General features: G+C 34.8%; 1 pseudogene; it reads right to left on the minus strand.

Annotated features, from left to right (window-relative positions):
* Nucleotides 1-743: 743 nt before the first annotated feature.
* On the minus strand, nucleotides 744-17,684 carry LOC132269934 (heat shock cognate 70 kDa protein 2-like; annotated as a pseudogene).
* Nucleotides 17,685-17,973: the final 289 nt, after the last annotated feature.

Raw genomic sequence — 17,973 nt, forward strand, 5'->3', positions numbered from 1 at the left:
AAGATTTGAAGTATTTTCAGCTGAAAGATACTGTTCTGTTTTGTGATAATAATTCAGCAATTGCACTTAGCAAGAATCCAATTTTTCATAGCAGAAGCAAGCATATTAGAATCAAGTATCACTTCATTAAAGATTTGGTTAAAGATGGAGAAATTGTCATCAAACATTGCAAAACCGAAGATCAGATTGCAGACATTTTTACAAAAGCATTGAAGTTAAAAAGTTTTATCAAATTGAAGGAGAAACTTAGAGTTGCACAAGTCTAGCTTAAGGAGGGACGTTGGAAGATTAATCTTGGCTTGTCTAGATTCATCTAAGAAGACCAAGTGATACTTGGGAAGGTGCAAAGAATCTCATAATAATTGCTAGTACATGGAACATTTTGGTGTATATGAAATATTTTGGTTCATTGTGTGGTTCATTGCAAGTATTAAATTGATGTACTAGATATATCCATTGAGTACTATAAATAGGTGAGTCATGTAAGTGTATTTTAACACATAAACAATTGAGCAAAACAAGATAAAGGATTTAGCTTTATAGAAGTGAGTGTTTCTGAATTGTGTGTTTACTAATTCAGTTGAATATATGCGAGTGTATCCCATTTGTGTTCATTTGCCCACCAACTCCAACAATAAGGTGATTGAAATTGACCATCACTCGTCAACTGACATCAACATCTCTACCATTTTTAAGTGGACCTCATGCTCACTACAACTTGTTTTCAGCTGTGGAGGAAAAAGCTAAAGCTGTTTGTTCTCACTCAAGTAGCTCAAAGCCCATGATCGTAATTCGTCACAAACTGAACAAACCATGTAGTAAAAACGAAAGAAAATATTATCTTTTCTCCATTAAAATAGACTTCCCACCGATGAAATACCTCAAAATAGCCACTACCCAAAACATCAAACAACAGAAATATACCCAAGTAAAATCTACTAATAAATTCAAAAAAATACTAACGAGTATACACTTGATCAACCTCCTCAATCTTAGGGCCTGCACCACTTCTAGCGCCGAGGGTCTATCTTCAGCCATGTCGGGTCCACCACCACCCTGGTACATCTTGGCAATGATGGGGTTACAGTTGCTCTCAAGCTCCTTCATCTTGTCCTCAAACTCATCTGCCTTATAGTTTGTTTTACAGAGCTCCAAACTATAGGTGTGCCTCAAAGTCCCAAATAAAAGGAAAAATGTTTCATAAACATTTGATTTTGATAAATAAAACTCAATAGATATGTAATGAAGAGGTATTTTGCAGTGAGATTGTATGAAATCTTCTTTCTTTTCTTTTCTTTTCTATTTTTTTTTTCATTGATGCTGTAGCTCTTATTTGGTCAGAGTTGGTCTCATTTTTATTGTTTTTTCCAATGGCAGAGACCTGTTCCGTTAGAATTGAATGCTACTGGCAGCATGTCTTCTAGGTTTTCTATGCTGATATCTAACCATATTTTTCAATTCTTTATTGCATTCTAAATTCATAGATATAAAGTAGTTTTGTGTCGATTGTCAATCCAAAAGGGCAAAAAAGAAAGTATTCATTGTTTCGAGGCGAATTGGAACGGTTACCAATTGAATTCAATTAGCATGAACCTTTTATGCTTATAGTTACCTAAACAAGCTTCTTAAGAAGCCTCCTAATTAACTCATTCTTAAGTGGACTTGGATTGTTCTTTCATTAGCCAATCGAGCATAAAACCTAAGAAGCTTGATTTAAGCTCAATTGATTAGTAAACAAGACCAAACAAGCCGATATTATTGTTAGAGTTGAGTCCCAATTGTCATAAACAGTTTGGTTCATAGATGGTCCTGGTCCACTTTGATCTTAAATTTCAATTGTTATTTTAAAGTTTATAGTTTACTTCCCAGGTGGATGATTAAATTCCAACATTTAAGGCCCTTCACAATCTATAAATATAATGCATGTCTTAACAAACATACATGGTTCCTTATTCCCGATATCTTGGGTCACTCATTATTTGCCTGATAGAATCTCATCAATAGAATCCTCGATCTCCACCACGTCTGCCTGTAAGAGATTACCAGTTTTCCTCATCTTATACTCATAATTCTCCAAAGTGTTCTTGACCTCAACCCTTTTCTTGTAGTCCTCATCTTCAAACTTGTACTTCTCGACCTCCTGAACCATCTTCTCAATATCTTCCTTGGACTACCTCGCCTTGTCATTAGTGATAGCGATCTTGTTCCTTCGACCAGTGGTTTTGTCCTTAGCTGAGACATTCAAGATACCATTGGCATCAATGTCAAAGCAGACGGTGATTTGCGGAACACCTTTAGGGGCAGGAGGAATGCCAGAGAGCTCGAATTTGCCTAACCAGTTGTTGTCTCTTGTTCTGGCTCTCTCTCCTGTTCGGAAACGTGCTAGTTTTAAAAAAATTTCGAGGGATTTTAATTTATAGATCTTGATTCATCACATAGAGACAAGTTTTATGCAAAAATAAAACATGATGTATCATTCAATTAAAAGATTGAATACTTACATCAAGGTTTGAGTAAACCTTAGATCTCTCCTCTAAAGTGAATGTTCTCACTTATTGTAGATCCCTTTTGTTAGACACCTTTTCCATGGATCTCTATCTTCTTGGTAGTGGTCTTGCCTTTAGGAATCATTCATAAGCCTCCATGAATGACCTTGGAAAATTAGGCTTGTGGGAGCCTCCATTAGATGAGAACACTAACCCTAATTTTCTAAAGAGATAAAATTTATTCCTTTTTCCTTCTTCCAAAAATCACCCCTAAAATATTCATAGACCATGTATATTTATAGGCAACATAAAGGTAAAGAAAAGGAAACAACAAATCCTTCTCAATCTCTAATTCACATGTCTCAAATCTAATATGATTCCAATATCAAGTTGGGCTATGAGTGAGAATCCATTGGGCCTATTATTTTATTGGCTACAATGAATTAATAATTGGCCTGGTCCATAGACCCAATTCAATTAATTCATAAATTAATTTCTACTCCACTAAAAGAAATTAATTGAACTCCAATTAAATAATAAATAACCACTAAGTCAATATTGCACTTTGACCCTTCTATGCATAATTAGTTATCGGATAAATAAAGCCATCAATCCGACTACTTAATTAATATATTTATTTTGGTACTATTGATTATTTCTGGCTTGATCACAATAAAACATTTGTTTGACAAAAAATAATAATTTAAATAAATAAATATATAATAAATTATTTTGTCTAAAAACATACGAAGGCCTTCGAATTTACTTTGTGATCAACCATAATCAATACAAAATAAATACAAGTAGCAATGATGCAAATATTGAAAATATAACCCTTTAACTATTAATTACATAACTACCCAAAGTGTCGGTCTAAGGATCCCGAAGAATCCGCCGAACAAATCAAAGTAATTATTAATTAACAAAAGAGTCTATGTTTTTCTCATGCTTAAGAGTCAAATGCCATGACGATAATAGGGAGTAATTGCATACGACGGCTCTCGCAATATATCTCAACCTAAAGCGGATTCAGTTCAAGTCTTAATTAATTATGAGTCCATCCATAATAACCGACTATGAACAATTTATGATTACTATTTATATACCATGCATTGATCGCCATCACATACATATATATAAATATCTCTTGTAATCAAATGGACACTATCAATTCTATAATGAATCGAAACATAATACATTGAATTCACCAATTGTATAAAACATAAATATTTCAGAAACGTCAGGAACATATGTCACTATAATCCAGATAGGAATTTGCTATGCCAGGGCATATAAATCCTAACAGCTCCTACTTGCCCTCATAGCTAATTCAAATTGCATCTAACTTTAATGTTATCCAGGTGATGATCAAAACTATTAATCGATAACACCTTTGTTAATGGATCAACAAAGTTGTGTTCCAATGCAATGATCTAGCCATGAGCATATTTTCTTGTCGGATAATATCATGTAGAACATGATACTTTCCTCTCAGTGTACCTTGTTCCTCTATGGAACCATGGGTCATTTGTTTGGACTACTTCTGCACTATTATCACAATTTAACTCGATAGGCAGGCTAGTATGCTCCACAACCTCTAAATCAGTGAGATCAAACCCAAAGGCTTCCTTTGCCCCCTTTAAAGCTGCGATGTACTCCACCTGCAGGTTTAAGTCCGCAGTTGAAATCTGCTTAACAATCTACTAACTGATTTCCCTTCTATTGAGTGAACATACACTAAGTCATGAACCTCATAGTATCTACTTCTGATTGAAAATCAGAACTAACATACCTGACTAGGACCATATCATCACATCCATAAATGAGTATGAGATCATCGGTTCTCCTTAAGTACTTAATGATTTTTTTCACAACAGACCAGTTATCAAGTCCAGGATTGGACTGATATCTTCTGACTATCCCTACAATGTAGCGGATGTCCTGTTTGGTATAGACCACGGCATATATGAGACTTCCATATGCCAAAGCATATAGTTCCAGTCTCATTTACTCAATCTCCTCTGCTAGTCTTAGAAAACTACTTACTAGAAAGAGCAATCCATATTAATAAAACAAGAACTCATTCTTTGAGTTATGCATACCAAACCTGGTCAAAACTTTATCAATGTAGGATTATTAAGATAAGCCTATTTTCCTTTTAACCTAATCTTGCAAAAGCTTGATCCTAGGAATATAGCTTACATCTTGAAAAATCCTTTATTTAAAAGTAATTGAACAACTACCTCTTTATTGATGACAAAACTTCCACATCATTCTAAATGAGTAGGATGTCATCAATATATATATAGAATCAGAAAAATAATGACATTCCCTTGTACACTCATGATTTATTCACTAAGAAATCTTCTAGTATCTTTTTGTAGATTAACTTGCCTTCCATAGGTATCACCCTACTAGAAAGTTCTACAAGATCCCAGAATAATACATAGATTCCAACTCTGATTTCATAGCAACTTGCCAAAATGATCTTTATCCATATCGGTTCACGCTTCCGTACAGCTTACTGGGTCCAACTCATGTTTAACAGGGATGTCCATAATGGTCTCACCTAAAAACATGATTCTGTCGGATTGGATGATAATCCTCCCACTACCTTAATGTACCGATGTAGGAATCTGTGTACTAGATGATGCTGACGCATCAATAGGGAATTCATATATTATTCTCAATCTCTATAATAAGTGTGTTCATATGTGGTACATCTGGTACTCATACCATATTCTCTAACACTATGCTACTAGGTATGTGATTCATAATATGATTCTCCTATAGATAAACAGTAAGTGTAAACAATCAACTTTTATCATTGAGATCATAAAATAATCTGTCCTAATGACTTTTAGAGTAGCTATCAAATCTATTATGCGTATGATCTGTTTCCAACTTACTTGTCCATATCAAACGCACATGTGCAAGACTACCCCATACGTGCATGTGATTCAAACTAAGATTTAGTAAAAAACACAGCTCAACGGTATCCTTGAGACAGACTAAGATGGAATGCAATTCATAATGTGCATTGATATCATTAAAGCTAAACTCTAAAATGAAAGAGATAATGTAGTATAACAGATCATAGATCTAACCATGTTAAGTGGAATTCTGTTATTCCTATTTGACACCTAAATCCATTTAGCGTCAATTACGGAAAACCTGGTACACCACACCCTTATTGACCATATAGTCTTTGCACTATTCCAAGAAATACTCATCTCCACGATCAGATCGGATTGTTTTGATAAGCTTACCTAATCTGTGCTCCACATCAGTCTTGACATTTTTAGAATGTACCAAAAGTTTAAGACTGGTGTCGCATCAAATAAATTTATCCAAAACGTGAGTAATCTTGCTTGGATGTTCATAAGACCACACGTGTCTGTGTGTACCGACTCCAATTGTTCTTTATGTTTATTTCATTTGGCTGATTAAGCCCTTAGAGTTATCTATCCTTCAAAACAGGATTCATAAGTTTGGTTTAGGCTCCTCTGCCTCACTAGGTAATAAACCTTCTTTAACCAATCTTTGAATCTCATTTTGATTGATTACAACCCAAAAATAGACACAAAAAAAAAATACAATGAGTCAGGAATAACCAATTTTCTCTTAACACTCAATCTAAAAGATGCAACATTAGTTTCTACATCCTGCAAATCTTAAGAGTTTGTGATTATAGTATATTAACCATCTTTCAATGCACCAGAAGCAATCGCATATCTATTCAATCTTATAAAACCAGTTTTACAAAATAATGAACACAGTTTTTATAAACCACAAGTGAAACAAAAATTAGATTGCGTCTAACTTCGGTGCATAGAGATAGTTCTCTAATACTAATATCCTCATACTCTCTAATTTCAGATGTAATATTCCCACTGACTTAACTACAACCTTGGCATCAGGTCAAAAGATAAATATATATCTATATCATTAAGGCTTCTGGATTCCTGAAATCCTTACAATGAATTGCAAACATGTTTAGTGGCTCCAGAATCTATCCATCAGGAATTAATTGACGCAACCACATAACATGGCTCAATGATGAAATATATATTCTTCTATGCCACGTCATTGCTTAGACAGTTCGTCCTTTAGTGTTTTAGTTAGCGACAAAAGAAACAGTTTTCTTTGCCCTCAACATACACTGCCTTATTCCCTTTAACCTTTTCGAATACCCATGTTTTGTGCTAGTCTAGTCCTATTATCATCCTTCTTCTTTGCTTTGCCCTTCCACTTGGGCCTAGAAGAAGATGGTATAGACTAGGTTAGATTGATAAGAATGCCTATGCTTTTGATTATTCCTTCATTTGTTACCAATTCTATAAGAATATCAGCGAGTGTGAACTCAAACTGATTCCTTATTTAGTTCACGCTAAAAGAGTCGAATGAGTTTGGTAACAAGGCAATAATCATGTCAACTTGAAACTTATCACCCAAGTCAGCCCTATTAGTCTCCAGCTAATTTTTAAATTATAAACAATCATTTTCAAAATACAATTTCATACTGGAGTTCCTTAGGCTATCTTGATGGTGTTCAAGTCTGACATAGTACGTAGGCATACGCCCTATTTAATATCACTAAAACATCTCATTAAGTATCTTAAAGTAAAGGAATTAGGTATAGGAGTATTCAAAACATTTTGTACCCTTACGTTGTGAATAAAATATCTAAGTTCCTTTTCCAGTCATTATAAATGAGGTCCACATACATTGAATATGTTAGCAAGCAGATTAAATAGATTAGACATAATTAATCTGAATATAAATGCATTCATACAATATGCAAGGTGAATTATTAATACTGTCATGCATATTTAAAATTAAAATGAGTTTGTTATCCACATAATATAAGAAATCTCAAATATAATAAGAGATCATTATCATTATTGGTGAACAATCTCTTTTAATTAATGCGGGTCCCTCAACGTTGTAGCATAATAAATCATACAATCAATACGTCAATAACTTATCCTGATGGAAGAGTTCGTTATTACTATTGTTGGAATTCATTTACTATTAGGCGAGCACTTCCATTAAAATAATATATGGGTCCCTTAACCACTGCATGAAAAATCGGATAACCAATACGCCAATAACTTATTCGGTTGACGAAATTCATTATTGCTATTGGCGGGCAAATCCCATCATTTTCATATCTCTTAAGACAATGCCTTGCCTATCTATATGGAATGATTCCCGATTTAGTTTAGCCTTTCTAAAATCACCTAGTGTAGACCACTCCGTTGGGGAGCTAACACTATTGATTTTAGATTGAGTGTATAACGTTATTAAAGTTCTAATGAAAAATAAAATATTAAATATCTTGTCATTATAATCTAGACTCTTTAAATCATGCGTAGGGCCTTATTTTTAAAGATCTAATTACAATGAACATTTAATATTTTTATTTTCATGAGACAACCATTCTTGTGATATTAAGACTCTTCAAATCATGCGTGGGGCCTTATTTTTGAAGATATAATTACAATGGTTTTAATAACAAAAGCCATGGGGTAATCTATAAAAATCCCCGCTCCCACTCAATTTTTAACAATATATAACTAGGGTTTTTTTATTCATGATTTAATGCATGCAAAATGCTTTGATTTTAATCCAATTAAATTTAGAAAAAATATGAATTTTAAATGATTCACTAATATTTAATTTGAGGCAAAAATAATTTACAAAAATAATTTTTCGTTTCCCAATAAATGCCCTCAAATTAATTAGCAATCTAATCCAATTTATCTTCATAATTTAATTAATATAAATCAAGCCATTTAGATAAAAATCATGGATCCAATGCATGAACAATCAATAATCAGTATTAAATTATTCCATGCATCACATATATAATTAAACCACAGATAAAGCAAATTAAATGGCCAATGGACTCAGCTTTTAACATTTAAAAACTATTCTTGCTGTGCGGACGTCCTTCAACAGTCTGTAAATACCCATAGGAAGCTTGTACGCGTTAGGAGAAGTAAAACGCTGCTTGAAACGAACCTTGAGCACCCCACACACGCTCACATGCGCCTGGAGCAAGCAGAACGACAACAAACGAGCCCCCACGAGCTCCCACGCGCTGGCACGCACCTGGAACGCGTGGGACGCGCCCCCACGCGCTGGCACGCGCCAGGGGCGCGTGGGACGCGCCCCCACGCGCTGGCACGCGCCAGGGGCGCGTGGGACGCGCCTCCACGTGCTTGCACGCGCGTGGAAGAGTGTGGCTTTGGCTGGCGCGTGCATCTCACGCGCCAGCATGTTCTTTAAGTCCTTTCTCCTAGCGCGTGCTCCTCACGCGCTAGGCTCACCATCCCTGCGCCACATGTGATTCTAGCCTCCTTCGACGCCTCTTCTCGTCGCCGGCGAAGCTCCGACCACCGGAAAAACGCCAAAAAATTCCAGAAAAATTCGAAAAAATTCCAGAAAATTACTGAAGCATAATTTAATCCTTTTGGACATTCTTAAAGCTTCATAGTATCCTTTAATGAATATTACATGGCTTTAAAAATATTTACAACTTGAAATACAATGGAAAAAAATTAAATTACATCATTGAATTTTCAAACAACTAAATCAAAGCCTTAATTACATTCATCCAAAGATAAAATTACATTCCAATAACCTATAAGCTTCATCCATAGCCCAATCATAAATCAACATTCATCCAATCACAAATATACATACATCATGATAATATAAAAAATATATACATATGCATATATAAATTTGGATCCATGAATGATGATTTTCATAAAATCATGATCTCTAGTGATGAATCAAACCATGCTCTGATACCACTGTTCGGAAACGTGCTAGTTTTAAAACTTTTTCGAGGGATTTTAATTCATAGATCTTGATTCATCACATAGAGACAAGTTTTATGCAAAAATAAAACATGATGTATCATTCAATTAAAAGATTGAATACTTACATCAAGGTTTGAGTAAACCTTAGATCTCTCCTCTAAAGTGAATGTTCTCACTTATTGTAGATCCGTTTTGCTAGACACCTTTTCCATGGATCTCCATCTTCTTGGTAATGGTCTTGCCTTTAGGAATCACTCATAAGCCTCCACGAATGACCTTGGAAAATTAGGCTTGTGGGAGCCTTCATTAGATGAGAACACTAACCCTAATTTTCTAAAGAGAGAAAATTTATTCCTTTGTCCTTCTTCCAAAAATCACCCCTAAAATATTCATAGACCATGTATATTTATAGGCAACATAAAGGTAAAGAAAAGGAAACAACAAATCCTTCTCAATCTCTAATTCACATGTCTCAAATCTAATATGATTCCAATATCAAGTTGGGCTATGAGTGAGAATCCATTGGGCCTATTATTTTATTGGCTACAATGAATTAATAATTGGCCTGGTACATGGTCCCAATTCAATTAATTCATAAATTAATTTCTACTCCACTAAAAGAAATTAATTGAACTCCAATTAAATAATAAATAACCACTAAGTCAATATTGTATTTTGACCCTTCTATGCATAATTAGTTATCGGATAAATAAAGACATCAATCCGACTACTTAATTAATATATTTATTTTGGTACCATCGATTATTTCTGACTTGATCACAATAAAACATTTGTTTGACAAAAAATAATAATTTAAATAAATAAATATATAATAAATCATTTTGTCTAAAAACATACGAAGGCCTTCGAATTTACTTTGTGATCAACCATAATCAATACAAAATAAATATAAGTAACAATGATGCAAATATTAAAAATATAACTCTCTAATTATTAATTACATAACTACCCAAAGTGTCGGTCTAAGGATCCCGAAGAATCCGCCGAACAAATCAAAGTAATTATTAATTAATAAAAGAGTTTATACTTTTCTCATGCTTAAGAATCAAATGCCATGACGGTAATAGGGAGTAATTGCATACGACGGCTCTCGCAATATATCTCAACCTAAAGCGGATTCAGTTCAAGTCTTAATTAATTATGAGTCCATCCATAATAACCGACTATGAACAATTTATGATTACTATTTATATACCATGCATTGATCGCCATCACATACATATATATAAATATCTCTTGTAATCAAATGGACACTATCAATTCTATAATGAATCGAAACATAATACATTGAATTCACCAATTGTATAAAACATAAATATTTCAAAAATGTCAGGAACATATGTTACTATAATCCAGATAGGAATTTGTTATGCCAGGGCATATAAATCCCAACATCTCCCTCATACACTTGGATCAGCACACCGGGCTGGTTATAATAGTAAGTAGAGAGCACATGCTCCTTAATTGTAGTGTTTCTTGGAATCAAAATAGTCATGACTCTTCCAGCATTGTCCAAACCTTGGGACAGAGGGGTTACGTCCAACAGTAACAGGTCTTGGTACTCACCACTTAAGATTGCAGCTTGCACAGCGGCACCATAAGCAACAGCCTCATTGGGGTAATTGCTCTTACACAGCTCCTTCCTGTTGAAGAAGTCCTGCAATAGATGCTGAACCTTTGGAATTCTAGTAGAGCCACCGACAAGGACTACGTTGCGAACACTGCTCTTATCCATCTTGGCATCCCTCAAACAGTTTTTAACACTCTCCAAACACTCTCTAAAGAAATCCATGTTTAGGTCCTCAAATTTGGCACGAGTAATGCTTGGGTAGAAATCAGTCCCCTCATACAATGAATCAATCTCAATGGTTGTACAGATAGCTGATGAAAGTGTTGAGATTTTATTCGGGATTATACAGTACAGCTATAGGATTGAATTATTTACTCCTTGATTTAGGGCTAATTGGTAGGTAATTAGTTTTCTGATTATTATATAATTAGTTACCTATTTTAGCTAGGTCTTATTCTATAAATTGAATGTAACACCATCAGTGAATATATCGAATATAATTTTAATTCTCATATTTGTTCTCTAAATTGCAAGATAGTATCATAGCCATCCTTGAACTGTACCTTTGAATCTCTTTGAATCGTATCTTTGAAATTCACTGAACTATACATTGACCATCATCATCACTGAACCGTAGACCCACAAACCATCAAATACATTCACTATTGTCCGCCGCTGTCATCACGGACGAAGCCGCTGCCAAACCCACCGTTCGCCGTCCGCCGCTGTCTGATTTGGCCGAAGCGCTGCCGAACCGACGACAGAATTAAATTCTTCTCTGCACTGGTTCTTCTTCGCCGTTGTCATCACAAAGTCACACTGATGGTGACTTTTCATCATTGATGTCGCCGACCTTTAATAGCATATTCTTGTTTTTTATTTTTATTTTTATTTTTATTTTTATTTTTATCTGACAGTTTTTATTTGAAGCCAATTTTATTTTATTTTTAGTTGGTATTTGTCTAATTAAAAAAAGAAAAAAAAATTGGTTTCATTGTAATACTTGGTATCAACAGAGAAAAAAGAAGAAGAAAAAATTAGTGAAAAAAATATTGAATCTTCTGGGACAAAATCAATTCCTATTTTTGTTCAATCTGTAGGTGTTTTTAATGCAGGGATTAGTCTTACTGACTCAAATTATGCCTCTGAAGCTTCAGTCATGATGGCTCGAAATCGGTCTAAGCAAAACTGGCAGGACCATACTAAGCTTAATCAACCTAAAGCCACCAACGGTGTAGACAAGTTTACCTACAAATGCACCAATTGCAACCAGACTGGTCATACCAAAAGTTATTGTTTCAAACTTATGGGATATCTGGAATGGTGGGATCATAGCTGTTGGAAGAATTCGACGAAGACCTTTACTGTAGCAGTTGTTAAGACAGATGATGATGGTGCTGCAAAGGCCATGAGGTTGGTAGTAACTGCGGATAATGGTGGTAAGGTTTTAAATATTTCTACACCTGTTGCTAATAGTGCATGGATAATTGATTATGGTGCCACAGATCATAATTCTAGACAGGTTTCACATCTTCATTCATCCTCACAAAAATTTATTTCTACTGCCAATGGTACTTTAACGCCAGTTATTGGGGAAGGATCTTTGACACTCACTGATAATCTGTCTTTAGATTCTGTGTTAGTTGTTCCATCTTGAGATTATAATCTTTTTCAGTTTCCCAACTAACCACCGCCTTATCTTATGTTAATTTTTTGGCCTGATTTTTATGTGTTAAAGAAAATCCAAACAAAGCAGTATTACTTAGACTTAATGTCAAAAAGTTCCGAAAAGCTACGACATGCATTGACAGTGGATGGTTTTGAGGGGGAGAAAAAGAAATCTGAAATCTGGCAATGGCATCAACGTTTAGGCCATGCCTCTTTTTGTTATCTGAAAAAATTATTTCCTAATTTGTTTGCAAAATTTGATGTTTCTAGTTTCCTCTGTGATGTTTATGAACTAGCAAAGAGCCACCGGGCTTCGTTTCTATTATGTTTGACTAAAAGTCCACTTCCTTTTATGGTTATACATTCTGGTTATACATTTTAATGTTTGGGGTCCGTCCAAAGTCCCTACTTTAGGTGGAACATGTTGGTTTGTTACTTTTATTGATGACTGTATCAAGATGACCTGGTTCTGCTTGATGAAGTCCAAAGGTGAGGTGAACTTATTGTTTCAAAAGTTTCATAAGATGGTTGAAACTCAATACAATGCACATGTTCAGATTCTCCGTAGTGACAAAAGTGGAGAATATCAAAGTTTTGACCTTTAGCAGTATTTGGAAGCACATAGAACTATTCATCAAACCACTTGTTCCAATACACCCTAGCAGAACGGGGTTACAAAGCGAAACAATTGACACTTGTTGGAGGTTATTCGTGCTTCATTGATAGAAACTCATATGCCATTATCGTATTGGGGAGAAGTAGTTACCTCTGCAACATATCTAATCAATCAAGTACCTTCTAGCTCTATTGATTTCCGAACACCATTGCAGGCTCTCACTGACGTAGTTGTTGCCCCAACCGTCCCAAATCTATTTCCTCATGTCTTTGGTTGTGTAGCATTTGTACAACTCCAAAAGCATCAACGCAACAAGTAATTGAGCATTGCGATGTGTTTTTCTCGGATATGCTACTCATCAAAAGGGGTATAACTGTTATCACCCTCCAACTCGACGAATGTTTATCATAATGGATGTTATCTTCTATGAACACTCGATGTATTTTTCCTCTACGTCCGAACTTCAGGGGGAGTACCAGAAAGAAATTCAGATTCTAAAGTATGATTATCAGACTATAGATTATGATTATCACACTTTTAAGGACGGCGATTCTAGTGCTGATGACTCATAAGTTGGACCAGCCAATCAGGAATCAGATGAATTAGATTCAAGTGGTATAAGTTTGGATCAAAGTGGTGATGAATACCCTGAAATGGAAATAAGGCACCAACCCCGTCATTGTCCTTAAAAGTGTGATAACCATAATCTATAGTCTGATAATCATAATCTAGAGTCTGAATTTCTTTCTAGTACCCCCCTGAAGTTCAGACGCAGAGCAGTCCTCTTTGCCCTCTCACAAGCAGCCCTCAACCTTATAATAGCTCTAGGGCTTCCACTGATGTCTTTATTGTGTTTTCTCTTGAATTCTTAAATGAAATTAATGGTTCACCATGCGGTTATCAAAGTCTGCTCCTCCAAGGTGAGTGTCACCAGAAGTCGCCTTCATTTCAATGACACCAGTCCCCTAAATGGTAACCAGAGAAACATCAGAAGTGCCACCGCCAAGGTCAAAGATAAGCACATTCTTCTCGCCCACACTTGTATCTCTCCTATCAAAATTGTAAGCAATGGTAGCAGCAGTGGGCTCACTGATGATACGAATGACATTGAGGCCGGCAATGACTCTAGTATCTTTAGTGGCCTGACACTGAGAGTCATTGAAATAAGCAGGGACAGTGATGACTGCATTCTTAACCGTGGAGCCGAGATAGGCCTTAGAAATATCATACATCTTACTGAGAACAAAGGATGAGATCTCTTCAGCAATGAACTGTTTCTTCTCACCCCTGTAGTTTACCACAATTATTGGCTTATCACTGGGATCAACAATGTCCTTGAATGGCTAGTGCTCCAGATCACCCTGAACTGATGCATCACTGAACTTCCTACTAATCAATCTTTTCGCATATGGAATTCAAAAAAACACAAGACTTTAGGAACTAGAAAACAAATTAAAGCAATAAAAAGTCCAAATATTATCAATCTCCCATCATCAATATTCATGCGTCATCTGAAAAATATATAACACCCTAGTTTTTTGCGTTGTTATATTAATTTTTCCTTTCCGTACTAAAATTACTAATGTAGGAATGACTAACAAACCAAGCAAAAAAAAAAAAAAAGAACAGACCAAAAAATGGTGTAGGTATTACCAATGTGAGTTATAGGCGTGCATATGTTTGCTTGAACTTGCTTGAATGTTTAGAAAAAATTAGCTATTGGAGTATTAATGCTAAGATAACATAATTCTATACAAATATTCCTACTCAAAATGAGCCATTAGATCCAATTTGTAACCGAACTTCACTAAATTTATGCAAATGTTCCCTATAGCCAATATAAATTTTTGTATATGTAGCAAAAAAAAAAAAATAGTGTTAATACCGATAAATTAAAATATATTAAAGTCAAACCCTCTACTACAGAATCTACATTTAAACAGTACAGAATATTTTTGTGTTTGTACCAAAGATGGTGTTGATAGGGTTCCTAAGGACTGGGTACTTGGCGGCATCGCCGATGAGGCGCTCATTGAAGGCGATTTAGGATAGTGTAGTGTTGTTACCCTTATCGTTGACAATTCTCTCGACATGTTCCCGAAATGGGCAAAACACTCTGATGCACAAGTGCGTCGTCCCCAAATCGATTTTGATCACCTGACCCATTCCTTTTTAGCCATTAATTTGGAACAATGATGTAGAATGAAGAGGGAATACATGTGGGAGCTAATATTAAGGATTTAGGGCTTGTTTGGCTTGGGAATGTTTGTTGGCCTTTGTTTTGGGCTTGTTTTGATGGACTAACATTTGGAAGCTACTAATTTATTATATTTTTTTAAATTGGGCTAAATATATGTATTTTTATAGGGATAATACTTAGGTACTCACTAGTGAGGATTTACAACATACTCACCACTGATATGGACCAATAATAAATAGACACGTCCTATTTTAATTACCAAATCATAGATGGTAATCAAATCACTATTTCTTATTTGGTAAGTGAATATCTACTATAGGTTATTTGTGATTTTCACCAAAAACAAAGATAAAAATATTAACTTTAGAAAGCAATTAATGGATAAATGAAAGTTGGCTACATAGTAGAAGTGTATATATATTTTTACAGCCAACATAAGAAAAAGAAGAATTTCGGCAAAGACAATAAAGTGCTTTGTTATTTTCCCAAAATGTTTTAGGTTCAAGTCTTTACTCCACCATTTTAGAGAAATTATTAGATGGTTCTAGTCTATTTGACACTTGGTGGACTAATTTAATGAAAATCCTTCGATAATGAAATCTTATAATTTATTAATACACTCTTATGGGGTCATTTTCTCAATTCGAGAGTCTGTATTTAACTGGTCCATAAAGTGTTAATGGTCTAGAACCATCTAATAATTTCTCAGCATTTTTTGGCCACGTCAGTAGACTTGGATATAGGATAATTGGAGTTCGGAGAGCCCCTTCCAAGTGTTTGTTTGTTTGTTTTTTTGTTTATTTCTTATTTTATTTTTAGTATGTATTTTTAGTGTTGAGGAGGATAGCTAATTAATGATATGATTTTCTAGTTCCAGTTTATTTAATTTCCTTTACAATGATTTTAATGTTTATGATTCTTGCTTCAAATGTTTAATTGGATTTTAGAACTTTCACCATTAATATCATGTATTCTTGGTAGTTAGATTAGTTTTATATCCAATTGATCAAAGCTTGATTTCGTAACTCCTGATAGTAAAATCATTTGATCTTGTGTTTTTCATTAAATTGGATATATATGATGCTTAGAAAATAATTTTTTTTTTAGTTTTTTTTTTTATTTTTTTTCCCTAGTTGGTACTCACACACACATGTCTCTTCTGAGACTTGAACCCCTGATTTCCATTTGGGAAGTAAGAGATTGATACCGCTAGGCCACTACCCGTTGGTGTCTTTTATGTTTTAGATACACATGATTCTGACGAATTTTCTCTTTTAAGCGAATTAGAATCTATTCTTGAAATAAGAAGCAACCAGAGTGACTCGAATTGTTTCTCTTATATGGGAATTAGTAAACAAGAATTAGGATGTTATGGATTTAATGGTGGTGAACTCCAATACTTTTGGTATTGATGTTTATACTTATTTTGTTTAATTATTTAGTTTAATTTCAAAATCTATTTTTCAACCAACCTGATTAACTAGGGTAGATTGAAATTAACTTGAATTTATAGTAGTTTTTCATCATAGCATTCCCTTGAGTTCGACTATGCTTATCACTGTACAGTTTTTAATAAAGTGATTGTAGGAAAATAAATAATTTTTGTACGGAATGTATCCACAATGACAATATCACGAAATACGTTGTCGTCAATTATAAGTGTTTGTTTGAAGTTCCAAATTCAACCTTTATTTGATGAAATTAGAGACCTCGTCTCTGAGAACTTTAGATGGCATTCGACCCATGAAGGAAATCAATCATTTATAGATGTTATTCTAAAGTCTCAGTGTGTGTGTGTGTGTGTGTGTATATATAAGGGCATTATCGGAAGTGAAAAGGGTCTTTTCGAAATTTTATATTTTAAAAATGTAATGTGTAATGCATATGACTAAATTTTTAACGAAATAGTAACCTTAAGTCCTTCTTTGTTCTTTTTTCAAACTTAATGACTTATATACACAATATAAAGGATAGACGTGTTATCCACCCAAAATATAAACATTGAGGGTGTTTTTCTCACTTTGCCCTATATATAATTTATACCCACTTGTACAAGATTAAACAAACTCAAAAGAAAAGGTGAATTTAAGGCTAACCTTCAGCAAAAGCTGTTGAAATTGAAACCCATCACCACTGCCGCCAAGCACCACTGTTACCATTACCACCACCACCACCACCACCAAGCACCATCATCTCTACAACCTCTTTCACCATCACCATCACCATCACCACCACCACCACCAGCAAGCACCATCATCTCTTCTACCTCTTCCACCATCACCATCACCATCACCACTACCACCACCACTAAGCATCGTCTCCCTTTTCTTCTTCATCTTCAAAATTAAAACCCATTTCCTCAGCTGGTGATTACATGTTGATTAGACCTTTTGATCCAGGCAAACTATCGTACATCACTAAACTGGAGAAGATCAAGTTGGACAACAGAAGAGGCAACACCGCCGAAGGAGCTCACGTGACTCTAGGACTATATCTTGAAGCAGTTTGACTGCGACTAGAGTAGGATCATTGAACTCTCAAGGAGTTCAGGCCAAAGATGAAGAAAATCATGCTAGCCA

The sequence above is a fragment of the Cornus florida genome, unplaced genomic scaffold (assembly GCF_030987335.1).
Source record: "Cornus florida cultivar Cherokee Brave unplaced genomic scaffold, ASM3098733v1 CherokeeBrave_3.0.0_Hap2_Chr08, whole genome shotgun sequence".
NCBI lineage: Eukaryota > Viridiplantae > Streptophyta > Magnoliopsida > Cornales > Cornaceae > Cornus > Cornus florida.